Source organism: Gorilla gorilla, chromosome 9, assembly GCF_029281585.2.
Source record: "Gorilla gorilla gorilla isolate KB3781 chromosome 9, NHGRI_mGorGor1-v2.1_pri, whole genome shotgun sequence".
NCBI classification, from domain to species: Eukaryota; Metazoa; Chordata; class Mammalia; order Primates; family Hominidae; genus Gorilla; species Gorilla gorilla.
Genome location: NC_073233.2, coordinates 143,978,365 through 144,004,001, shown reverse-complemented (window position 1 = coordinate 144,004,001; position 25,637 = coordinate 143,978,365). Strand labels below are relative to the sequence as shown.

At 53.4% G+C, this 25,637-nt stretch overlaps 1 long non-coding RNA gene across 1 annotated transcript; it reads right to left on the bottom strand.

Moving 5' to 3' along the window:
• Positions 1-16,498: 16,498 nt before the first annotated feature.
• LOC134756496 (uncharacterized) lies at positions 16,499-19,700 on the bottom strand. Its single transcript, XR_010129235.1, has 3 exons — positions 19,497-19,700; positions 17,373-17,430; positions 16,499-17,251 (listed from the first exon to the last, which is right to left on the bottom strand). It is a non-coding gene; the product is annotated as an uncharacterized lncRNA (long non-coding RNA).
• Positions 19,701-25,637: the final 5,937 nt, after the last annotated feature.

Sequence of the window (25,637 nt, the reverse complement as noted above, 5' to 3'; positions counted from 1 at the left end):
CACTAAAACAAAGCTAACCCTGGGCCCTGGCCCTGACTCCTAAAACAACCCTAACCCTGGGCCCTGACCCTAAAACAACCCTAACCCTGCGCCCTGACCCTAAAACAACCCTAACCCTGGGCCCTGGCCCTGACCCTAAAAAAACCCTAACCCTGGGACCTGACCGTTACCCTAAAACAAGCCTAACCCTGGGCCCTGGCCCTGACCCTAAAACAACCCTAACCCTGGGCCCTGGCCCTGACCCTAAAACAACCCTAACCCTGGGCCCAGGTCATGACCCTAAAACAACCCTAACCCTGGGCACTGACCCTAAAACAACCCTAACCCTCGGCACTGACCCTAAAATATCCATAACCCTGGGCCCTGGCCCTGACCCTACAACAACCCTAACCCTGGGCCCTGGCCCTGACACTGAAACAACCCTAACCCTGGACCATGGCCCTGACCCTAAAACAACCCTAAACCTGGGCCCTGGCCCAGACCCTAAAACAACCATAACCGTGGGCCCTGGCCCTGACCCAAAAACAACCCTAACCCTGGGCCCTGGCCCTGAACCTAAAACAACCCTAACCCAGGGCCTTGGACATGACCCTAAAACAACCCTAACCCTGAGCCCTGGCCCTGACCCTAAAACAACCCTAACCCTGGGCCCTGACCCTAAAACAACACTAACCCTGGGCCCTGACCCTAAAACAACCCTAACCCTGGGCCCTGACCCTTAAACAACCCTAACCCTGGGCCCTGACCCTAAAACAACCCTAACCCTGGGCCCTGACCCTAAAACAACCCTAACTCTGGGCCCTGACATTAAAACAACCCTAACCCTGGGCCCTGGCCCAAATTGTAATGAGGTCTGTTGGGCAAAATTCCATATAAGCATAGTATAAATTAATAAAGCAAAACGTGATAAATTAGTACGATTGACTTTCTGGAGTTTCTGACAATAAAAGTAAGGAAAATGCAGAACACAAAGACAGAGAGTAAAAACAGAAATTAGGAAAGCATTCTACATGTTTAATAAGAAGACACTGGCCGTGTTCGTGCAGCGGCAGTATGTCGTGACATGACATACCTTGGAGAGAAGTTAACAGATGAGGAAGTTCATAAAAATCATCAGAGAAGCAAAATACTGGTAGCGACACTCAAGGAAACCACGAAATTTCCATAACTTATGTCAGCAAAGTGGAAATATTGTACAGTGTGTGTTGAAGTTCCTATACAACATTGTTTATCTGCCGTTTGTTTGTTTGTAAGGAATGTATATACTAACAGTTCTTCTTGCTGTCAAAAGAATATGTGTGAATAAGTCATTTTAACTTATTCTTCTGTTTTTCTTTTATCTTCCTGCCATCATCCCACAGCCTTACTTTAGAAATTTTTTCTTTAGAAAATTGAACAAGTGCTCCTTGTGGTGGCACATACCTCGAGGATGGGAGGCAGGGGTGGAAGGGTCACTTGAGGCCATTAGTTTGACAGCAGCCTGGCCAACAAAGTGAGACCCCATGTCTGCAAAACAATTTAAAAATTAGCCAAGTATCGTCATGTATACCTACAGTCCCAGCTACCTCAACTTACGGAGAAAGTTCAGGGCCTGGAGAGAAGGCTGGGAGGCAGGAGCTGGGTCTAAAGAGGCCATTGTAACGATGGAGCTGTGCCTGTGGAGGCTGTTGTGAGGCAGTAGGCTCATCTGCGGAGACTGCCGTGAGGTAGGGTATGGGCCTAAATAGGCCATTGTGAGTCATGAGCTTGGTCTGTAGAGGCTGACTGGAGAGAGTTCTGGGCCTGGCGAGGCTGCCGGGAGGTAGGAGCTGGGCCAAAAGATTTAAGCACATTTACGTTGATTAGGCACTTCATTTCCATTATTACACTGGAATATATAATAAAATAATTATAGAACTCACCATAGTGTAGAATCAGTGGGTGTGTTAAGCTTGTTTTCCTGAAACTGGATGGTCCCACCTGAGCGTGATGGGAGAAAGTGACAGATCAATAGGTATTAGATTCTCATAAGCACAGCGCAACCTAGATCCCTCACATGCACGGTTCACAACAGGGTGCGTTCTCCTATGAGAATCTAATGCTGCTGCTCTTCTGAGAAGGTGGAGCTCAGGCGGGAATGTGAGCAAAGGGGAGTGGCTGTAAATACAGACGAAGCTTCCCTCACTCCCTCACTCGACACCACACACCTGCTGTGTGGCTCCTTACGGCTCCATGGCTCAGGGGTTGGGGACCGCTGCTCAAGTGCATCCAAAGCGACCCTTCCCACACCAGTCTTCATAGTAGTCAAGGGCAGCAACCACTTAGCTCCCAAGGCATATGCCTCAGCTGGCATTTCATCACAATCAACAGTAAGTGGTAGCTTGAGTCACTGTGAGGTCACTTCCTGGAAATCACCCTAACCCTGGGCCCTGACCCTAAAACCCTAACCCTGGGTCCTGACCCTAAAACCCTAACCCTGGGCCCTGACCCTAAAACCCTAACCCTGGGCCCTGACCCTAAAAACCTAACCCTGGGCCCAGGCCCTGACCCAAAAACCCTAACCCTGGGCCCCGGCCCTGACCCTAAAACCCTAACCCTGGGCCCTGGCCCTGACCCTAAAACCCTAACCCTGGGCCCTGACCCTAAAAGAACCCTAAACCTGGGCCCTGGCCCTGACCCTAAAACAACCCTAATCCTGGGACCTGGCCATGAACCTAAAACAACCCTAACCCTGGGCCCGGGCCCCGACCCTAAAACAACCCTAAACCTGGGCCCTGGCCCTGAGCCTAAAACCCTAACCCTGGACCCTGGACCAGTGCCTAAAAACCTAACCCTGGGCCCTGACCCTGACCCTAAAACAACCCTAACCCTGTGCCGTGGCCGTGACACTAAAACAAAGCTAACCCTGGGCCCTGGCCCTGACTCCTAAAACAACCCTAACCCTGGGCCCTGACCCTAAAACAACCCTAACCCTGCGCCCTGACCCTAAAACAACCCTAACCCTGGGCCGTGGCCCTGACCCTAAAACAAGCCTAACCCTGGGCCCTGGCCCTGACACTAAAACAAGCCTAACCCTGGGCCCTGGCCCTGACCCTAAAACAAGAATACCCCTGGGCCCTGGCCCTGACCCTAAAACAACCCTAACCCTGGGCCCTGGCCCTGACCCTAAAACAACCCTAACCCTGGGACCTGACCGTGACCCTAAAACAAGCCTAACCCTGGGCCCTGGCCCTGACCCTAAAACAACCCTAACCCTGGGCCCTGGCCCTGACCCTAAAACAACCCTAACCCTGGGCCCAGGTCATGACCCTAAAACAACCCTAACCCTGGGCACTGACCCTAAAACAACCCTAACCCTCGGCACTGACCCTAAAATATCCATAACCCTGGGCCCTGGCCCTGACCCTACAACAACCCTAACCCTGGGCCCTGGCCCTGACACTGAAACAACCCTAACCCCGGACCATGGCCCTGACCCTAAAACAACCCTAAACCTGGGCCCTGGCCCGGACCCTAAAACAACCATAACCGTGGGCCCTGGCCCTGACCCAAAAACAACCCTAACCCTGGGCCCTGGCCCTGAACCTAAAACAACCCTAACCCAGGGCCTTGGACATGACCCTAAAACAACCCTAACCCTGAGCCCTGGCCCTGACCCTAAAACAACCCTAACCCTGGGCCCTGACCCTAAAACAACACTAACCCTGGGCCCTGACCCTAAAACAACCCTAACCCTGGGCCCTGACCCTTAAACAACCCTAACCCTGGGCCCTGACCCTAAAACAACCCTAACCCTGGGCCCTGACCCTAAAACAACCCTAACTCTGGGCCCTGACATTAAAACAACCCTAACCCTGGGCCCTGGCCCAAATTGTAATGAGGTCTGTTGGGCAAAATTCCATATAAGCATAGTATAAGTTAATAAAGCAAATCATGATAAATTAGTACGATTGACTTTCTGGAGTTTCTGACAATAAAAGTAAGGAAAATGCAGAACACAAAGACAGAGAGTAAAGGGAGAAATTAGGAAAGCATTCTACATGTTTAATAGGAAGACACTGGCCGTGTTCATGCAGCGGCAGTATGTCGTGACATGACATACTTTGGAGAGAAGTTAACAGATGAGGAAGTTGATAAAAATCGTCAGAGGAGCAAAATACTAGTAGCGACACTCAAGGAAACCACGAATTTTCCATAACTTATGTCAGCAAAGTGGGAATATTGTACAGTGTGTGTTGAAGTTCCTATACAACATTGTTTATCTGCCGTTTGTTTGTTTGTAAGGAATGTATATACTAAAAGTTCTTCTTGCTGTCAAAAGAATATGTGTGAATAAGTCATTTTAACTTATTCTTCTGTTTTTCTTTTATCTTCCTGCCATCATCCCACAGCCTTACTTTAGAAATTTTTTCTTTAGAAAATTGAACAAGTGCTCCTTGTGGTGGCACATACCTCGAGGATGGGAGGCAGGGGTGGAAGGGTCACTTGAGGCCATTAGTTTGACAGCAGCCTGGCCAACAAAGTGAGACCCCATGTCTGCAAAACAATTTAAAAATTAGCCAAGTATCATCATGTATACCTACAGTCCCAGCTACCTCAACTTACGGAGAAAGTTCAGGGCCTGGAGAGAAGGCTGGGAGGCAGGAGCTGGGTCTAAAGAGGCCATTGTAACGATGGAGCTGTGCCTGTGGAGGCTGTTGTGAGGCAGTAGGCTCATCTGCGGAGACTGCCGTGAGGTAGGGTATGGGCCTAAATAGGCCATTGTGAGTCATGAGCTTGGTCTGTAGAGGCTGACTGGAGAGAGTTCTGGGCCTGGCGAGGCTGCCGGGAGGTAGGAGCTGGGCCAAAAGATTTAAGCACATTTACGTTGATTAGGCACTTCATTTCCATTATTACACTGGAATATATAATAAAATAATTATAGAACTCACCATAATGTAGAATCAGTGGGCGTGTTAAGCTTGTTTTCCTGAAACTGGATGGTCCCACCTGAGCGTGATGGGAGAAAGTGACAGATCAATAGGCATTAGATTCTCATAAGCACAGCGCAACCTAGATCCCTCACATGCACGGTTCACAACAGGGTGCGTTCTCCTATGAGAATCTAATGCTGCTGCTCATCTGAGAAGGTGGAGCTCAGGCGGGAATGTGAGCAAAGGGGAGTGGCTGTAAATACAGACGAAGCTTCCCTCACTCCCTCACTCGACACCACACACCTGCTGTGTGGCTCCTTACGGCTCCATGGCTCAGGGGTTGGGGACCGCTGCTCAAGTGCATCCAAAGCGACCCTTCCCACACCAGTCTTCATAGTAGTCAAGGGCAGCAACCACTTAGCTCCCAAGGCATATGCCTCAGCTGGCATTTCATCACAATCAACAGTAAGTGGTAGCTTGAGTCACTGTGAGGTCACTTCCTGGAAATCACCCTAACCCTGGGCCCTGACCCTAAAACCCTAACCCTGGGTCCTGACCCTAAAACCCTAACCCTGGGCCCTGACCCTAAAACCCTAACCCTGGGCCCTGACCCTAAAAACCTAACCCTGGGCCCAGGCCCTGACCCAAAAACCCTAACCCTGGGCCCCGGCCCTGACCCTAAAACCCTAACCCTGGGCCCTGGCCCTGACCCTAAAACCCTAACCCTGGGCCCTGACCCTAAAAGAACCCTAAACCTGGGCCCTGGCCCTGACCCTAAAACAACCCTAATCCTGGGACCTGGCCATGAACCTAAAACAACCCTAACCCTGGGCCCGGGCCCCGACCCTAAAACAACCCTAAACCTGGGCCCTGGCCCTGAGCCTAAAACCCTAACCCTGGACCCTGGACCAGTGCCTAAAAACCTAACCCTGGGCCCTGACCCTGACCCTAAAACAACCCTAACCCTGGGCCGTGGCCGTGACACTAAAACAAAGCTAACCCTGGGCCCTGGCCCTGACTCCTAAAACAAACCTAACCCTGGGCCCTGACCCTAAAACAACCCTAACCCTGCGCCCTGACCCTAAAACAACCCTAACCCTGGGCCGTGGCCCTGACCCTAAAACAAGCCTAACCCTGGGCCCTGGCCCTGACACTAAAACAAGCCTAACCCTGGGCCCTGGCCCTGACCCTAAAACAACCCTAACCCTGGGCCCTGGCCCTGACCCTAAAACAACCCTAACCCTAGGCCGTGGCCCTGACCCTAAAACAAGCCTAACCCTGGGCCCTGGCCCTGACCCTAAAACAAGCCTAACCCTGGGCCCTGGCCCTGAACCTAAAACAACCCTAACCCAGGGCCTTGGACATGACCCTAAAACAACCCTAACCCTGAGCCCTGGCCCTGACCCTAAAACAACCCTAACCCTGGGCCCTGACCCTAAAACAACACTAACCCTGGGCCCTGACCCTAAAACAACCCTAACCCTGGGCCCTGACCCTTAAACAACCCTAACCCTGGGCCCTGACCCTAAAACAACCCTAACCCTGGGCCCTGACCCTAAAACAACCCTAACTCTGGGCCCTGACATTAAAACAACCCTAACCCTGGGCCCTGGCCCAAATTGTAATGAGGTCTGTTGGGCAAAATTCCATATAAGCATAGTATAAGTTAATAAAGCAAATCATGATAAATTAGTACGATTGACTTTCTGGAGTTTCTGACAATAAAAGTAAGGAAAATGCAGAACACAAAGACAGAGAGTAAAGGGAGAAATTAGGAAAGCATTCTACATGTTTAATAGGAAGACACTGGCCGTGTTCATGCAGCGGCAGTATGTCGTGACATGACATACTTTGGAGAGAAGTTAACAGATGAGGAAGTTGATAAAAATCGTCAGAGGAGCAAAATACTAGTAGCGACACTCAAGGAAACCACGAATTTTCCATAACTTATGTCAGCAAAGTGGGAATATTGTACAGTGTGTGTTGAAGTTCCTATACAACATTGTTTATCTGCCGTTTGTTTGTTTGTAAGGAATGTATATACTAAAAGTTCTTCTTGCTGTCAAAAGAATATGTGTGAATAAGTCATTTTAACTTATTCTTCTGTTTTTCTTTTATCTTCCTGCCATCATCCCACAGCCTTACTTTAGAAATTTTTTCTTTAGAAAATTGAACAAGTGCTCCTTGTGGTGGCACATACCTCGAGGATGGGAGGCAGGGGTGGAAGGGTCACTTGAGGCCATTAGTTTGACAGCAGCCTGGCCAACAAAGTGAGACCCCATGTCTGCAAAACAATTTAAAAATTAGCCAAGTATCATCATGTATACCTACAGTCCCAGCTACCTCAACTTACGGAGAAAGTTCAGGGCCTGGAGAGAAGGCTGGGAGGCAGGAGCTGGGTCTAAAGAGGCCATTGTAACGATGGAGCTGTGCCTGTGGAGGCTGTTGTGAGGCAGTAGGCTCATCTGCGGAGACTGCCGTGAGGTAGGGTATGGGCCTAAATAGGCCATTGTGAGTCATGAGCTTGGTCTGTAGAGGCTGACTGGAGAGAGTTCTGGGCCTGGCGAGGCTGCCGGGAGGTAGGAGCTGGGCCAAAAGATTTAAGCACATTTACGTTGATTAGGCACTTCATTTCCATTATTACACTGGAATATATAATAAAATAATTATAGAACTCACCATAATGTAGAATCAGTGGGCGTGTTAAGCTTGTTTTCCTGAAACTGGATGGTCCCACCTGAGCGTGATGGGAGAAAGTGACAGATCAATAGGCATTAGATTCTCATAAGCACAGCGCAACCTAGATCCCTCACATGCACGGTTCACAACAGGGTGCGTTCTCCTATGAGAATCTAATGCTGCTGCTCATCTGAGAAGGTGGAGCTCAGGCGGGAATGTGAGCAAAGGGGAGTGGCTGTAAATACAGACGAAGCTTCCCTCACTCCCTCACTCGACACCACACACCTGCTGTGTGGCTCCTTACGGCTCCATGGCTCAGGGGTTGGGGACCGCTGCTCAAGTGCATCCAAAGCGACCCTTCCCACACCAGTCTTCATAGTAGTCAAGGGCAGCAACCACTTAGCTCCCAAGGCATATGCCTCAGCTGGCATTTCATCACAATCAACAGTAAGTGGTAGCTTGAGTCACTGTGAGGTCACTTCCTGGAAATCACCCTAACCCTGGGCCCTGACCCTAAAACCCTAACCCTGGGTCCTGACCCTAAAACCCTAACCCTGGGCCCTGACCCTAAAACCCTAACCCTGGGCCCTGACCCTAAAAACCTAACCCTGGGCCCAGGCCCTGACCCAAAAACCCTAACCCTGGGCCCCGGCCCTGACCCTAAAACCCTAACCCTGGGCCCTGGCCCTGACCCTAAAACCCTAACCCTGGGCCCTGACCCTAAAAGAACCCTAAACCTGGGCCCTGGCCCTGACCCTAAAACAACCCTAATCCTGGGACCTGGCCATGAACCTAAAACAACCCTAACCCTGGGCCCGGGCCCCGACCCTAAAACAACCCTAAACCTGGGCCCTGGCCCTGAGCCTAAAACCCTAACCCTGGACCCTGGACCAGTGCCTAAAAACCTAACCCTGGGCCCTGACCCTGACCCTAAAACAACCCTAACCCTGGGCCGTGGCCGTGACACTAAAACAAAGCTAACCCTGGGCCCTGGCCCTGACTCCTAAAACAAACCTAACCCTGGGCCCTGACCCTAAAACAACCCTAACCCTGCGCCCTGACCCTAAAACAACCCTAACCCTGGGCCGTGGCCCTGACCCTAAAACAAGCCTAACCCTGGGCCCTGGCCCTGACACTAAAACAAGCCTAACCCTGGGCCCTGGCCCTGACCCTAAAACAACCCTAACCCTGGGCCCTGGCCCTGACCCTAAAACAACCCTAACCCTAGGCCGTGGCCCTGACCCTAAAACAAGCCTAACCCTGGGCCCTGGCCCTGACCCTAAAACAAGCCTAACCCTGGGCCCTGGCCCTGACCCTAAAACAAGCCTAACCCTGGGCCCTGGCCCTGACCCTAAAACAAACCCAACCCTGGGCCCTCACCCCAAAACAACCCTAACCTTGGTCCCGGACCCTAAAACAACCCTAACCCTGGGCCCTGACCCTTAAACAACCCTAACCCTGGGCCCTGACCCTAAAACAACCCTAACCCTGGGCCCTGACCCTAAAACAACCCTAACCCTGGGCCCTGGCCCCAATTGTAATGAGGTCTGTTGGGCAAAATTCCATATAAGCATAGTATAAGTTAATAAAGCAAATCATGATAAATTAGTACGATTGACTTTCTGGAGTTTCTGACAATAAAAGTAAGGAAAATGCAGAACACAAAGACAGAGAGTAAAAGGAGAAATTAGGAAAGCATTCTACATGTTTAATAGGAAGACACTGGCCGTGTTCATGCAGCGGCAGTATGTCGTGACATGACATACTTTGGAGAGAAGTTAACAGATGAGGAAGTTGATAAAAATCGTCAGAGGAGCAAAATACTAGTAGCGACACTCAAGGAAACCACGAATTTTCCATAACTTATGTCAGCAAAGTGGGAATATTGTACAGTGTGTGTTGAAGTTCCTATACAACATTGTTTATCTGCCGTTTGTTTGTTTGTAAGGAATGTATATACTAAAAGTTCTTCTTGCTGTCAAAAGAATATGTGTGAATAAGTCATTTTAACTTATTCTTCTGTTTTTCTTTTATCTTCCTGCCATCATCCCACAGCCTTACTTTAGAAATTTTTTCTTTAGAAAATTGAACAAGTGCTCCTTGTGGTGGCACATACCTCGAGGATGGGAGGCAGGGGTGGAAGGGTCACTTGAGGCCATTAGTTTGACAGCAGCCTGGCCAACAAAGTGAGACCCCATGTCTGCAAAACAATTTAAAAATTAGCCAAGTATCATCATGTATACTTACAGTCCCAGCTACCTCAACTTACGGAGAAAGTTCAGGGCCTGGAGAGAAGGCTGGGCGGCAGGAGCTGGGTCTAAAGAGGCCATTGTAACGATGGAGCTGTGCCTGTGGAGGCTGTTGTGAGGCAGTAGGCTCATCTGCGGAGACTGCCGTGAGGTAGGGTATGGGCCTAAATAGGCCATTGTGAGTCATGAGCTTGGTCTGTAGAGGCTGACTGGAGAGAGTTCTGGGCCTGGCGAGGCTGCCGGGAGGTAGGAGCTGGGCCAAAAGATTTAAGCACATTTACGTTGATTAGGCACTTCATTTCCATTATTACACTGGAATATATAATAAAATAATTATAGAACTCACCATAATGTAGAATCAGTGGGCGTGTTAAGCTTGTTTTCCTGAAACTGGATGGTCCCACCTGAGCGTGATGGGAGAAAGTGACAGATCAATAGGCATTAGATTCTCATAAGCACAGCGCAACCTAGATCCCTCACATGCACGGTTCACAACAGGGTGCGTTCTCCTATGAGAATCTAATGCTGCTGCTCATCTGAGAAGGTGGAGCTCAGGCGGGAATGTGAGCAAAGGGGAGTGGCTGTAAATACAGACGAAGCTTCCCTCACTCCCTCACTCGACACCACTCACCTGCTGTGTGGCTCCTTACGGCTCCATGGCTCAGGGGTTGGGGACCCCTGCTCAAGTGCATCCAAAGCGACCCTTCCCACACCAGTCTTCATAGTAGTCAAGGGCAGCAACCACTTAGCTCCCAAGGCGTGTGCCTCAGCTGGCATTTCATCACAATCAACAGTAAGTGGTAGCTTGAGTCGTTGTGAGGTCACTTCCTGGAAATCACCCTAACCCTGGGCCCCGGGCCCTGACCCTAAAACCCTAACCCTGGGCCCCGGGACCTGACCCTAAAACCCTAACCCTGGGCCCCGGTCCCTGACCCTGAAGCCCTAACCCTGGGCCCCGGGCCCTGACCCTGAAGCCCTAACCCTGGGCCCCGGGCCCTGACCCTGAAGCCCTAACCCTGGGCCCCGGGTCCTGACCCTGAAGCCCTAACCCTGGGCCCCGGGCCCGGACCCTGAAGCCCTAACCCTGGGCCCCGGGCCCTGACCCTGAAGCCCTAACCCTGGGCCCCGGGCCCTGACCCTGAAGCCCTAACCCTGGGCCCCGGGCCCTGACCCTGAATCCCAAACCCTGGGCCCCGGGCCCTGACCCTGAAGCCCAAACCCTGGGCCCCGGCCCTGACCCTGAAGCCCTAACCCTGGGCCCCGGGCTCTGACCCTGAAGCCCTAACACTGGGCCCCGGGCCCTGACCCTGAAGCCCTAACCCTGGGCCTCGGGCCCTGACCCTGAAGCCCTAGCCCTGGGCCTCGGGCCCTGACCCTGAAGCCCTAGCCCTGGGCCCCGGACCCTGACCCTGAAGCCCTAACCCTGGGCCCCGGGCCCTGGCCCTGAAGCCCTAACCCTGGGCCCCGGGCCCTGTCCCTGAAGCCCTAACCCTGGGCCCCGGGCCCTGTCCCTGAAGCCCTAACCCTGGGCCCTGGGCCCTGACCCTAAAGCCCTAACCCTGGGCCCCGTGCCCTGGCCCTAAAGCCCTAACCGTGGGCCCCGGGCCCTGGCCCTAAATCCCTAACCCTGGCCCCGGGCCCTGGCCCTAAAGCCCTAACCCTGGGCCCCAGGCACTGACCCTAAAACCCTAACCCTGGGCCCTGGGCCCTGACCCTAAAACCCTAACGCTGGGCCCTGTCCCTAAAACCCTAACCCTGGGCCCTGTCCCTAAAACCCTAACCCTGGGCCCTGACCCTAAAACCCTAACCCTGGGCCCTGACCCTAAAACCCTAACCCTGGGCCCTGACCCTAAAACCCTAACCCTTCCCCTTACCCTAAAACCCTAACCCTTCGCCCTTTCCCTAAAACCCTAACCCTAACCCTAGTGAGCCTAGACCACACATTGCACTCCAGCCTGGGTGACAGAGCATGACTCTGTCTCAAAAAAAAAAAAAAAAGAAAAAAGACAGAGAAAAGAAAGCCAACAAGACACCATTAGGCAACCCATTGTCAGGTTATGGGAGTTTGAAAAGGAAAGTAGAGAAAGGAGAAGAAAGCTTATTTAAAGAATGGCTGAAGACTGCCTAAATCATGGGAAAGATTTAGACATCTAAATCCATGAAGCTTAAAGGTTCCTGAAGAGGTTCAAACCAAACAGATACTCACCAAGTCACAATATAATCAAATAGTCAAAAGTTAAAGAAACTTTGCAGGTCAGGACAGAATCGAATAATACATTCAAAGTGCTGAAAGAAAAAAAGTGCCAGCAACTAATACTATGTCTGACAAAGCTGTCCTTCAGAAAGAAAAAAGAAATAACGTGCTTCCTCGACAAACAAAGCTGAGGGCATTCAGGACCACTAGGTCTACCTTAAAAAAATGCTTAACGGAGTTTTTCAAGTAAAAATGAATGAAGTTGGGAGCAGTGGCTCATGCCCGTAATCCCATTTTGGGAGGCTGAGGTGGGTGGATCACCTGAGGTCGGGAGGTCAAGACCAGCCTGGCCAACATGGCAAAACCCCACCCCCAGTAAAAATACAAAAAATTAGCCAGGTATGAAGGCCACTGAGATCGTGCCACTGCACTCCAGCCTGGGTGACAAGAGTCAAACTACATTTCAAAAACAAAAAAACAAAAAAAACAAAACTTGAGGCCTGGTCTTCTGCTCCTCTCCAACCCCCACTTCTCTGGGCCCAAGCCACCTGGGCTGAGGAGGGGGTGAGGTGTGAGCCCCTGCCAGGAACTCCCTGCCCGGACCAAGTACTCGGCCCCCAGGCCTGCATTCAGTGAGGCCTCCCGTGGCGTCAGCATGTTCGTGTGGAGGAATGTGGAAGGTCACTCTGTGGCCATGTTCCCCTGGTACTCCATCCCCTTCCTGACCCCTCCCTGCAGCCACACGAGGCCCAGCAACCTGCCAGTTACTCAGTGGCCTCCAACCAGAGAAAACAACCTGCCAAGTTGGCAGCTGTTGCTCATGAGCATCCACCAGGTGGCACAGGGAGTGTTGACCCTGGGCGGCCCCCTGGAGCCACCTGCCCTGAAAGCCCAGGGCCCGCAACCCTACACACTTTGGGGGTGGTGGAACCTGTTAAAAGCTCACCTCCCACCATGGAGGAGGAGCCGTGGGCCCCTCAGGGGAGTCCCTGCTGGACAGTGAGACAGAGAATGACCATGATGATGCTTTCCTCTCCATCATGTCTCCTGACACCCAGTTGCCTCTACCACTCAGATGATGTCAGGCCCAGTCCCTCAGTGCCCTGCGCAAGGAACAGGACTCATCTTCTGAGAAGGATGGACGCAGCCCCAACAAATGGGACAAGGACCACATCGGTGGCCCATGAGTGGCGGTCATGATCTTCAGCAAGCGGCACCAGGCCCTGGCAGGGCGCACCAGGGTCACTCCAACCAGGATATCCGGACCGTCAGCCAGATGCTGACTCTGGCCCAAAGACTTCTACTCAGTATGGAGCTCCAGGCCACTTTGCAGCCCCTGGTGAGGGAGGTGTACATACCATGAATTGTGGGACCTTCAGAGCTTTTCACTTTTCGGAAAATAGCTCCTGTTGGGGCTACAAGATGGAGTGTGAAGAGGGCCTTGGGCCACAGGGAGGTGCCTGTGGACTAGGGGGAGTTCATGCACCCCTTCTTTCCCCAGAGGGGCTGGACTCAGGTGAGTATGGGGGTGGGGGCTCCTGCACTTCGACACAGGCAGCGGGAGGGTTTTCTCCCCATTCCCTCTGCACTCCCAACTTGAGCTATACTTTTTAAGAAAGTGATTCACCCTGCCTTTGCCCCCTTCCCCAGAACAGAACACGTTGATCATGGGCGATATTTTTCATTGTGCCAAACAGTTGCCATGACCGTCATTAAACCTGTTTAACACCAAATAATAAGGAAAATAAAATAAAAAATTCGAGCTTGGTGCAGAAACTCACCCCAAATAAATCACCTACCAAAATATTTACATAATGGTGGAAATATTCCAAAATTCAATATTTTGAGATTTATACACAAAAGATAAACAAATTAGAGGCCAAGAGGCTGCCAGAAGGGAAAAACGGGGCCTGGGAAGGCCGTTGTGAGGAATGAGCTGGGCCTAAAGAGGCCACTGGCAGGCGGGAGCTGGGCCTGCCGAAGCGGCCGAGAGGCAGGAGCTTTGGACTCGGGAGGCCGCAATGAGGCGAGAGCTAGCTGGGCATGGAGAGTCCACTGTGAGTCCGCTGTGAGTCCGGGCCCGTGCAGGCCTTCGAGAGGCAGGAGGCCGGGCCTGCAAAGGCCCACTGGAGGTCAAGTTCTGGGCCTGAAGAGGCCACCAAAAGTCAAAAGCGGGGCCTGGGAAGGCCGCCAAGAGCCATGAGCTGGTCTGGGCTGAAAGAGGCCACTGGGAGGCAGGAGGAGCTGGGCCTGGAGAGGCTGACTCGAGGAAGTTTTGCACCTGGAGAGGCCGCCGAGAGGACGGAGCTGGGCCCGGGGAGGCCGACTTGCTGCTCTTCCGGGCCCAATTCCAGGCCGACTTGACGACAACTTGGGCCTGCTGGGAGCTGGGCAGGAGCTGAGTCCAAAGACGTTGTTGGGAGGCCAGAGTCAGGCCTGGAGACGCAGCCGGGAGGAAGAGCTGGGCCCGGAGAGGATGCCGGGAGGCTGCAAGTGGGTCTGGAGAGGCCGATTTGAGGAGGCCCGGCCTCCGCCTCCCGCATGGCGGCCTCTGCAGGCACAGCTGTTTCTCCTGGCTACATCTCCCGCCTCCCAGCAAACAAGCTTTTTTGGCTCAGCTCCCGCCTGCGTTTGTAGACCCCGAAGTTTCTGCAACCAAGCTCTTCAGACCCACATCCCACCTCCCAGTACCTGAACAGTCCCAGCTCCGGCTGGAGAACAGAGTCTGTAGGCCCCGCTGTTGCCTCCCAGGGGAGTCTCCAAGCCCAGCTCTCACCCCACCACGACCTCCCAGGCCCAAGTCGCTGCCTGCCTCACAGCAGCCCGCGTGCGACCCTGCTCCTCCCTCACGGTGGCCTGTTGAGGCAGGGGCTCACGCTGACCTCTCTCAGCGTGGGAGGGGCCGGTGTGAGGCAAGGGCTCACGCTGACCTCTCTCAGCGTGGGAGGGGCCGGTGTGAGGCAAGGGCTCACGCTGACCTCTCTCAGCATGGGAGGGGCCGGGGTGAGGCAAGGGGCTCACGCTGACCTCTCTCAGCATGGGAGGGGCCGGTGTGAGGCAAGGGCTCACGCCGACCTCTCTCAGCATGGGAGGGGCCGGTGTGAGGCAAGGGCTCACGCCGACCTCTCTCAGCATGGGAGGGGCCGGGGTGAGGCAAGGGGCTCACGCTGACCTCTCTCAGCGTGGGAGGGGCCGGTGTGAGGCAAGGGCTCACGCTGACCTCTCTCAGCGTGGGAGGGGCCGGTGTGAGACAAGGGCTCAGGCTGACCTCTGTCAGAGTGAGAGGGGCCCGTGTGAGGCAAGGGGCTCACGCTGACCTCTCTCAGCGTGGGAGGGGCCGGTGTGAGGCAAGGGCTCACGCTGACCTCTCTCAGCGTGGGAGCGGCCGGTGTGAGGCAAGGGGCTCACGCTGACCTCTCTCAGCGTGGGAGGGGCCGGTGTGAGGCAAGGGCTCACGCTGACTTCTCTCAGCGTGGGAGGGGCCGGTGTGAGGCAAGGGGCTCATGTTGACCTCTCTCAGCGTGGGAGGGGCCGGTGTGAGGCAAGGGGCTCATGTTGACCTCTCTCAGCGTGGGAGGGGCCGGTGTGAGGCAAGGGGCTCATGTTGACCTCTCTCAGCGTGGGAGGGGCCGGTGTGAGGCAAGGGCTCATGCCGACCTCTCTCAGCGTGGGAGGGGCCGGTGTGAGGCAAGGGGCTCATGTTGACCTCTCTCAGCGTGGGAGGGGCCGGTGTGAGGCAAGGGCTCACGCCGACCTCTCTCAGCGTGGGAGGGGCCGGTGTGAGGCAAGGGGCTCACGCCAACCTCTCTCAGCGTGGGAGGGGCCGGTGTGAGGCAAGGGGCTGACGCTGACCTCTCTCAGCGTGGGAGGGGCCGGTGTGAGGCAAGGGCTCACGCCGACCTCTCTCAGCGTGGGAGGGGCCGGTGTGAGGCAAGGGGCTGACGCTGACCTCTCTCACCGTGGGAGGGGCCGGTGTGAGTCAAGGGCTCACGCCGACCTCTCTCAGCATGGGAGGGGCCGGTGTGAGGCAAGGGCTCACGCTGACCTCTCTCAGCGTGGGAGGAGCCAGTGTGAGTCAAGGGGCTCACGCTGACCTCTCTCAGCGTGGGAGGGGCCGGTGTGAGGCAAGGGGCTGACGCTGACCTCTCTCACCGTGGGAGGGGCCGGTGTGAGTCAAGGGCTCACGCCGACCTCTCTCAGCATGGGAGGGGCCGGTGTGAGGCAAGGGCTCACGCTGACCTCTCTCAGCGTGGGAGGAGCCAGTGTGAGTCAAGGGGCTCACGCTGACCTCTCTCAGGATGGGAGGGGCCGGTGTGAGGCAAGGGCTCACGCTGTCCTCTCTCAGCGTGGGAGGAGCCAGTGTGTGGCAGGGGCTCATGCCTCTGGGCAGGGTACCAGAGGCATGGGCATCAACAGGCCACCGTGAGGGAGCAGCTGGGCCGCATGCGGGCTGCTGGGAGGCAGGCAGGGACTTGGCCCCAGGTGGCCGCCGTGGGGGCAAGAGCTGGGCCTGGAGAGGCCCCTGGGAGGCAAGAGCGGGACCTGCAGAGGCCGTTCTCCAACCATTGCTGGGCCCGTACAGGCCACCGGGCGGCAGGAATGAGGCCCAAAGAACTTGGCTGGAGAAAGTTCGGGACCTACAAAGGCGGTTGGGAGCTGGGCAGGAGTTGAGCCAAAAGAGCTTGCTTACTTGCTGGGAGGCATGGCTGGGAGATGCCGACTTCAGGACAACTTGGGCCTGCAGAGGTCACCGGGAGGCCCAAGCTTGGCGTGGAGGAGCCCACCGACCGGAGACCATTTGGGTCCTGCAGGTGCCATTGGAGGGCAGGAGCTCATCGTGGAGGGGGCACCGTGAGGCCTGACCTGGGCCTGGGGAGCTTGGCTTGAGGAAGCTGTGGGCCGACCAAGGACGCCAGGAGATGGGTAGGCACTGAGTCCAAAGAGGTTGTTGAGAGGCAGGAGTCAGGCCTGGAGACGCAGCCAGGAAGAGGAGCTTGGCCCGGAGAGGACGCCTGGAGGGTGCAAGTGAGTCTGGAGAGGCCGACTTGAGGAGGTTCTCAGCCCGGAGAGGCCGCCGGAAGGGAAAAACTGGGACTGGAAAGGATGTTGTGAGGAATGAGCCCCATGGGCCTGAAGAGGCCACTGGCAGGCGGGAGCTGGGTGTGTAGAAGCTGCTGAAAGGTTGGGAGCTTGGCTTGGGGGGGTCCACAGTGAGGCAGATGCTGGGCCTGAAGAATCTGCTTAAAAAGATTTAAGCACATTTACATCTATTAGGCACTTTATTTCCATTATTACATATATATAAATATATATACGTATTATATATCCAATATATAATAAAATGATTATACAACTCACCATAATGTAGAATCAGTGGGCGTGTTAAGCTTGTTTTCCTGAAACTGGATGGTCCCACCTGAGCGTGATGGGAGAAAGTGACAGATCAATAGGTATTAGATACTCATAAGCACAGCGCAACCTAGATCCCTCACATGCATGGTTCACAACAGGGTGCGTTCTCCTATGAGAATCTAATGCTGCTGCTCATCTGAGAAGGTGGAGCTCAAGCGGGAATGTGAGCAAAGGGGAGTGGCTGTAAATACAGACGAAGCTTCCCTCACTCCCTCACTCGACACCACTCACCTCCTGCTGTGTGGCTCCCTATGGCTCCATGGCTCAGGGGTTGGGGACCCCTGCTCAAGTGCATCCAAAGCGACCCTTCCCACACCAGTCTTCATAGTGGTCAAGGGCAGCAACCACTTAGCTCCCAAGGCATGTGCCTCAGCTGGCATTTCGTCACAATCAACAGTAAGTGGTAGCTTGAGTCACTGTGAGGTCACTTCCTGGAAATCACCAGCATCCCATTTCCCACTGGCAAAGAGCTCAGCACTGCCCCCTGGGAAACCAAACCTATGCCCAAATCCCATCTGTGTGGGTTTATCTCCTGGGACCCTTCCTAACGTATTAGTCAGAGTCCAATCAGGAAGCATAAACCACTCAAAAGTTTAAAGTGGTAAAATTTAATACGGAGAATTATTCATTATAACAGGTGAACAGCATAATGAGAGATTGGCTAGCACAAAGTAAAGAGAACTCTAGAGAATCCAGGACTAGCCCAGGCCAGGCATCGTGGCTCATGCCTGAAATTCCAGCAATTTGAGAAGCTAATGCAGGAGGATTGCTTAAGGCCAGGAGCTAGAGACCAGTCTGGACAACACAGTGAGAACCTGTCTCTATCCAAAAGGAGAAAAAAGTTAGCTGGGAGTGGTGGTGCACACTTGTAGTCCCAGCTACTCGGAATGCTGAAGTTTGAGCCTGGGAGGTCAAGGCTGCAGCGAGGCATGATTATGCCACTACAGTCTAGCCTGGTGACAGAGCAAGACCCTGTCTCAAAGAACAAAACAACAACAACCATTTACAGACAGAAAAGAGGTAGAGCTAATAAGCTAAGGAAAGATGTTGAAATGTGACAAGTAAAGTAATATGAGGTCTTTTATCTATTTAAAATAATCAAACAAAAAATGACTTACTAAATTATAATACCCTGTGCTGGCAAAGGTGCAGTGAAATGGGCACTTTCTTATACTATGAGGGGTGTTTAAATTGTGTATAAGCCTTCCTGGGTAAAGCTTGTCAATTTTTTAAAATAATGGAGACAGGGTCTCACCATACTGCCATACTGCCTCCTCCAACTCTTGGCCTCAAGCAATCCTCCTCTCTTAGCCTCCCAAAGTGCTAAGATTATAGCTGGGAGGCACCCAAAACCCTGTCAATTTACATCAAGGGTAATGAGAATGTCCATTCACCATGACTCACAGTAATCTTACTTCTGGGGAGACAATTCAATCTAAACAAAAGGTCATCTGTACACACACAGTAAAAATCTGGGAGTAACTGAAGACAGAGTTGGTAAGTGAAATAAGAAACAGTTCTAAGAAATTAAACTATGGTATCAATAGGCACCTGCTATAAAAGGTCAGTTGATGTTAGCTGCTACTTTTTTGTTGTTTTGAGACAGGGTCTCACTCTGTCACCCAGGCTGGAGTGCAGAGGCCTGATCATGACTCACTGCAGTCTCAGCCTCCCTGGGCTTGAGTGATCCTCCCACCTCAGCCTCCCAAGTAGCTGGGACTACAGGAACGTGCCACCACACTAGGCTAATTCATGTATTTTTCTGTAGGGATGGTGACTCCCCCTTTGTTTCCAAGGCCTATCGCAAACTCTTGGCCTCAAGCCATCCTCCTGCCTCAGCCTCCCAAAGTGTTGCGATTACCAGTGTGAGCCACCACACCTGGCCAGCTGCTACTTTTAGCAATATTATTATTCTTCTTCCACTCCATTAAAAATTATTATTTTCAAGGCTATGCAACAGTATGTATCCTACAGCGTAATTGTAAAAACATATACAGTTGCCGTCCCTCAGTATACAGAATTAGTTACAGCCCCCCATCTCTGCATATACCAAAATCCATCCTTACTCACGTTTCACTGTCACCCCTCTGGAATCCACGTATACGAAAATACCAAATATCAGTTGGGCGTAGTGGCAAGCACCTGTAGTCTCAGCCACGTGGGAGGTTGAGATGGGAGGATCGCTTCAGCCTGGAAGGTTGAGGCTGCAGTCAGCTGCGATAGCACTACTACCCTCCAGCCTCGGACAACAGAGGGAGACCCTGTCTCAGAAAAAAAAAAAAAAACAAAATAAAACAGGTTAGAAATTGTAATGAGGTCTGCTGGGCAAAATTCCATATAAGCAAAGTATAAATTAATAAAGCAAATCGTGATAAATTAGTACGATTGACTTTCTGGAGTTTCTGACAATAAAAGTAAGGAAAATGCAGAACACAAAGACAGAGAGTAAAAACAGAAATTAGGAAAGCATTCTACATGTTTAATAGGAAGACACTGACTGTGTTCGTGCAGCGGCAGTATGTCGTGACATGACATACTTTGGAGAGAAGTTAACAGATGAGGAAGTTGATAAAAATCATCAGAGAAGCAAAATACTGGTAGCGACACTCAAGGAAACCACGAAATTTCCATAACTTATGTCAGCAAAGTGGGAATATTGTACAGTGTGTGTTGAAGTTCCTATACAACATTGTTTATCTGCCGTTTGTTTGTTTGTAAGGAATGTATATACTAACAGTTCTTCTTGCTGTCAAAAGAATATGTGTGAATAAGTCATTTTAACTTATTCTTCTGTTTTTCTTTTATCTTCCTGCCATCATCCCACAGCCTTACTTTAGAAATTTTTTCTTTAGAAAATTGAACAAGTGCTCCTTGTGGTGGCACATACCTCGAGGATGGGAGGCAGGGGTGGAAGGGTCACTTGAGGCCATTGGTTTGACAGCAGCCTGGCCAACAAAGTGAGACCCCATGTCTGCAAAACAATTTAAAAATTAGCCAAGTATCATCATGTATACCTACAGTCCCAGCTACCTCAACTTACGGAGAAAGTTCAGGGCCTGGAGAGAAGGCTGGGAGGCAGGAGCTGGGTCTAAAGAGGCCATTGTAACGATGGAGCTGTGCCTGTGGAGGCTGTTGTGAGGCAATAGGCTCATCTGCGGAGACTGCCGTGAGGTAGGGTATGGGCCTAAATAGGCCATTGTGAGTCATGAGCTTGGTCTGTAGAGGCTGACTGGAGAGAGTTCTGGGCCTGGCAAGGCTGCCGGGAGGTAGGAGCTGGGCCAAAAGATTTAAGCACATTTACGTTGATTAGGCACTTCATTTCCATTATTACACTGGAATATATAATAAAATAATTATAGAACTCACCATAATGTAGAATCAGTGGGCGTGTTAAGCTTGTTTTCCTGAAACTGGATGGTCCCACCTGAGCGTGATGGGAGTAAGTGACAGATCAATAGGTATTAGATTCTCATAAGAACAGCGCAACCTAGATCCCTCACATGCACGGTTCACAACAGGGTGCGTTCTCCTATGAGAATCTAATGCTGCTGCTCATCTGAGAAGGTGGAGCTCAGGCGGCAATGTGAGCAAAGGGGAGTGGCTGTAAATACAGACGAAGCTTCCCTCACTCCCTCACTCGACACCAGTCACCTGCTGTGTGGCTCCTTATGGCTCCATGGCTCAGGGGTTGGGGACCCCTGCTCAAGTGCATCCAAAGCGACCCTTCCCACACCAGTCTTCATAGTAGTCAAGGGCAGCAACGAATTAGCTCCCAAGGCATGTGCATCAGCTGGCATTTCGTCACAATCAACAGTAAGTGGTAGCTTGAGTCACTGTGAGGTCACTTCCTGGAAATCACCCTAAACCTGGGCCCTGACCCTAAAACCCCAACCCTGGGCCCTGACCCTAAAACCCTAAAACTGGGCCCTGACACTAATAACCTAACACTGGGCCCTGGCCCTGAGCCTAAAACCCCAAAACTGGGCCCCGGCCCTGAACCTAAAACAACCCTAACACTGGGCCCCGGACCTGACCCTGACACAAGCCTAAACCTGGGCCCTGGCCCTGAACCTAAAACAATCCTAAGCCTGGGCCCTGGTCCTTTCCCTAAAACAACCCTAAACCTGGGCCTTGGCCCTGACCCTAAAACAACCCTAACCCTGGGCCCTGGCCCTGACCCTAAAACAACCCAAACACTGGGCCCTGGCCCTGACCCTAAAACAACCCTAACCCTGGGCCCTGGCCCTGACCCTAAAACAACCCTAAACCTGGGCCCTGGCCCTGACCCTAAAACAACCCTAAACCTGGGCCCTGGCCCTGACCGTAAAACAAGCCTAACACTGGGCCCTGACCCTGACCCTAAAACAACCCTAACCCTGGGCCCTGGCCCTGAACCTAAAACAACCCTAACCCTGGGCCCTGTCCCTGATCCTAAAACAAGCATGACCCTGGGCCCTGACGCTTACCCTTAAACAACCCTAACCCTGGGCCCTGGCCCTGACCCTAAAATAAGCTGCACCCTGGGCCCTGGCCCTGAACCTAAAACAACCCTAACCCTGGGCCCTGTCCCTGATCATAAAACACGCCTAACCAAGGGCCCTGGCCTTGACCCTAAAACAAGCCTAACCCTGGGCCCTGGCCCTGACCCTTAAACAAGCCTAACCTTGGGCCCTGGCCCTGACCCTAAAACAACCCTAACCCTGGGCCCTGGCCCTCACCCTAAAACAACCCTAACCCTGTGACCTGGCCCTGACCTAAAACAACCATAACACTGGGCCCTGTCCCTGACCAAAAACAAGCCTAACCCTGGGACCTGGCCCTGACCCTAAAACAAACCTAACCCAGGGCCCTGGCACTGAAACAAGCCTAACCCTGGGCCCAGGTCCTCACCCTAAAACAACCCTAACCCTGGGCTCTGGCCTTGACCCTAAAACAACCCTAACCATGGGCCCTGGCCCTGACCCTGAAACAACCCTAACCCTGGGCCCTGGCACTGACCCTAAATCAACCCTAAACCTGGGCCCTGGACCTGACCCTAAAACAAGCCTATCCCTGGGCCCTGTCGCTGACCCTAAAACAAGCCTAACACTGGGATCTGGCCCTCACCCTAAAACAAGCCTAACCCTGGGCCCTGGCCCTGACCCTAAAACAACCCTAACCCTGGGCCCTGGCCCTCACCCGAAAACAACCCTATCCCTGGGCCCTGGCCCTGACCTAAAACAATCCTAACACTGGGCCATGGCCCTGACCAAAAACAAGCCTAACCCTGGGACCTGGCCCTGACCCTAGAACAAACCTAACCCAGGGCCCTGGCACTAAAACAAGCCTAACCGTGGGCCCAGGTCCTCACCCTAAAACAACTCTAACACTGGGACCTGGCCCTGACCCTAAAACAACCCTAACCCTGGGCCCTGGCCCTGACCCTAAAACAAGCCTAACCCTGGGCCCTGGCCCTGACCCTAAAACAACCCTAACCCTGGGCCCTGGCCCTGACCCTAAAACAACCCTCACACTGGGCCCTGGCCCTGACCCTAAAACAAGCCAAACCCTGGACCCTGGCCCGGAACCTAAAGCAACCCTAACCCTGGGCCCTGGCCCTGACCCTGAAAGATCCCTAACCCTGGGCCCTGGCCCTGACCCTAAAACAACCCTAACCCTGGGCCCTGGCCCTAACCCTAAAACAACCCTAACCCTGGGCCCTGGCCCTGACCCTAAAACAACCCTAACCCCGGGCCCTGGCCCTGACTCAAAAACAACCCTAAACCTGGACCTGACCTAAAACAACCCTAATGCTGGGCCCTGGCCCGGACCTAAAACAACCCTGACCCCGGACCCTGGCCCTGACCCTAAAAAAACCCTAACCCTGGGCCCTGGCACTAAAACAACCCTAACCCTGGGCCCTGGCCCTGACTCTAAAACAAGCCTAACCCTGGGCCCTGGAACTGACCCTAAAACAAGAATATCCCTGGGCCCTGGCCCTGACCCTAAAACAACCCTAACCCTGGGCCCTGGTCCTGACCCTAAAACAACCCTAACCCTGGGACCTGACCGTGACCCTAAAACAAGCCTAACCCTGGGCCCTGGCCCTGACCCTAATACAACCCTAACCCTGGGCCCTGGCCCTGACCCTAAAACAAGCCTCACCCTGGGCCCAGGTCATGACCCTAAAACAACCCTAACCCTGGGCACTGACCCTAAAACAACCCTAACCCTGGGCACTGACCCTAAAATAACCATAACCCTGGGCCCTGGCCCTGACCCTAAAACAACCCTAATCCTGGCCCTTGGACATGACCCTAAAACAACCCTAACCCTGAGCCCTGGCCCTGACCCTAAAACAACCCTAACCCTGTGCCCTGGCCCTGACCCTAAAACAACCCAAAACCTGGGCCCTGACCCTGACCTTAAAAGAACCCTAACCCTGGGCCCTGTCCTTGACCCTAAAACATCCCTAACCCTGGGCCGTGGCCCTGACCCTAAAACAACCCTAACCCTGGGCCCTGGCCCTGACCCTAAAGCAACCCTAACCCAGGGCCCTGTCACGGATCATAAAAAAAGCCTAACCAAGGGCCCTGGCCTTGACCCTAAAACAAGCCTAACCCTGGGCCCTGGCCCTGACCTAAAACAACCCTAACACTGGGCCCTGGCCCTGACCAAAAAGAAGCCTAACCCTGGGACCTGGCCCTGACCCTAAAACAAACCTAACCCAGGGCCCTGGCACTGAAACAAGCCTAACCCTGGGACCAGGTCCTCACCCTAAAACAACCCTAACCCTGGGCTCTGGCCTTGACCCTAAAACAACCCTAACAATGGGCCCTGGCCCTGACCCTGAAACAACCCTAAACCTGAGGCCTGGCCATGACCCTAAATCAACCCTAAACCTGGGCCCTGGCCCTGACCCTAAAACAAGCCTATCCCTGGGCCCTGTCCCTGACCCTAAAACAAGCCTAACCCTGGGCCCTGGCCCTGACCCTAAAACAACCGTAGCCCTTGGCCCTGGCCCTGACCCTAAAACAACCCTAACCCTGGCCCCTGGCCCTGACCCTAAAACAAGCCTAACCCTAGGCACTGGCACTGACCCTGAAACAAGCCTAACCCTGGGCCCTGGCCCTGACCCTGAAACAAGCCTAACCCTGGGCCCTGGCCCTGACCCTAAAACAACCCTAACCCTGGGCCCTTGCCCTGACCCTGAAACAAGCCTAACGCTGGGCCCTGGCGCTGACCCTAAAACAACCCTAACCCTGGGCCCTGGAACTGACCCTAAAACAAGAATACCCCTGGGCCCTGGCCCTGACCCTAAAACAACCCTAACCCTGGGCCCTGGCCCTGACCCTAAAACAACCCTAACCCTGGGACCTGACCGTGACGCTAAAACAAGCCTAACCCTGGGCCCTGGCCCTGACCCTAAAACAACCCTAACCCTGGGCCCTGGCCCTGACCCTAAAACAAGCCTAACCCTGGGCCCGGGTCATGGCCCTAAAACAACCCTAACACTGGGCACTGACCCTAAAACAACCCTAACCCTCGGCACTGACCCTAAAATAACCATAACCCTGGGCCCTGGCCCTGACCCCACAACAACCCTAACCCTGGGCCCTGGCCCTGACACTGAAACAACCCTAACCCTGGACCATGGCCCTGACCCTAAAACAACCCTAAACCTGGGCCCTGGCCCTGACCCTAAAACAACCATAACCGTGGGCCCTGGCCCTGACCCAAAAACAACCCTAACCCTGGGCCCTGGCCCTGACCCTAAAACAACCCTAACCCTGGGCCCTGGCCCTGACCCTAAAACTAGCCCAACCCTGGACCCTGGCCCTGACCCTGAAACAACCCTAACACTGGGCCCTGGCCCTGACCCTAAAAGATCCCTAACCCTGGGCCCTGGCCCTGACCCTAAAACAACCCTAACCCTGGGCCATGGCCCTGACCCTAAAACAACCCTAAGCATGTGACCTGGCCCTGACCTAAAACAATCCTAACACTGGGCCCTGGCCCAGACCAAAAACAAGCCTAACCCTGGGACCTGGCCCTGACCCTAGAACAAACGTAACCCAGGGCCCTGCCACTAAAACAAGCCTAACCGTGGGCCCAGGTCCTCACCCTAAAACAACTCTAACACTGGGACCTGGCCCTGACCCTAAAACAACCCTAAATCTGGGCCCTGGCCCTGACACTAAAACAAACCTAAACCTGGGCCCTGACCCTGAC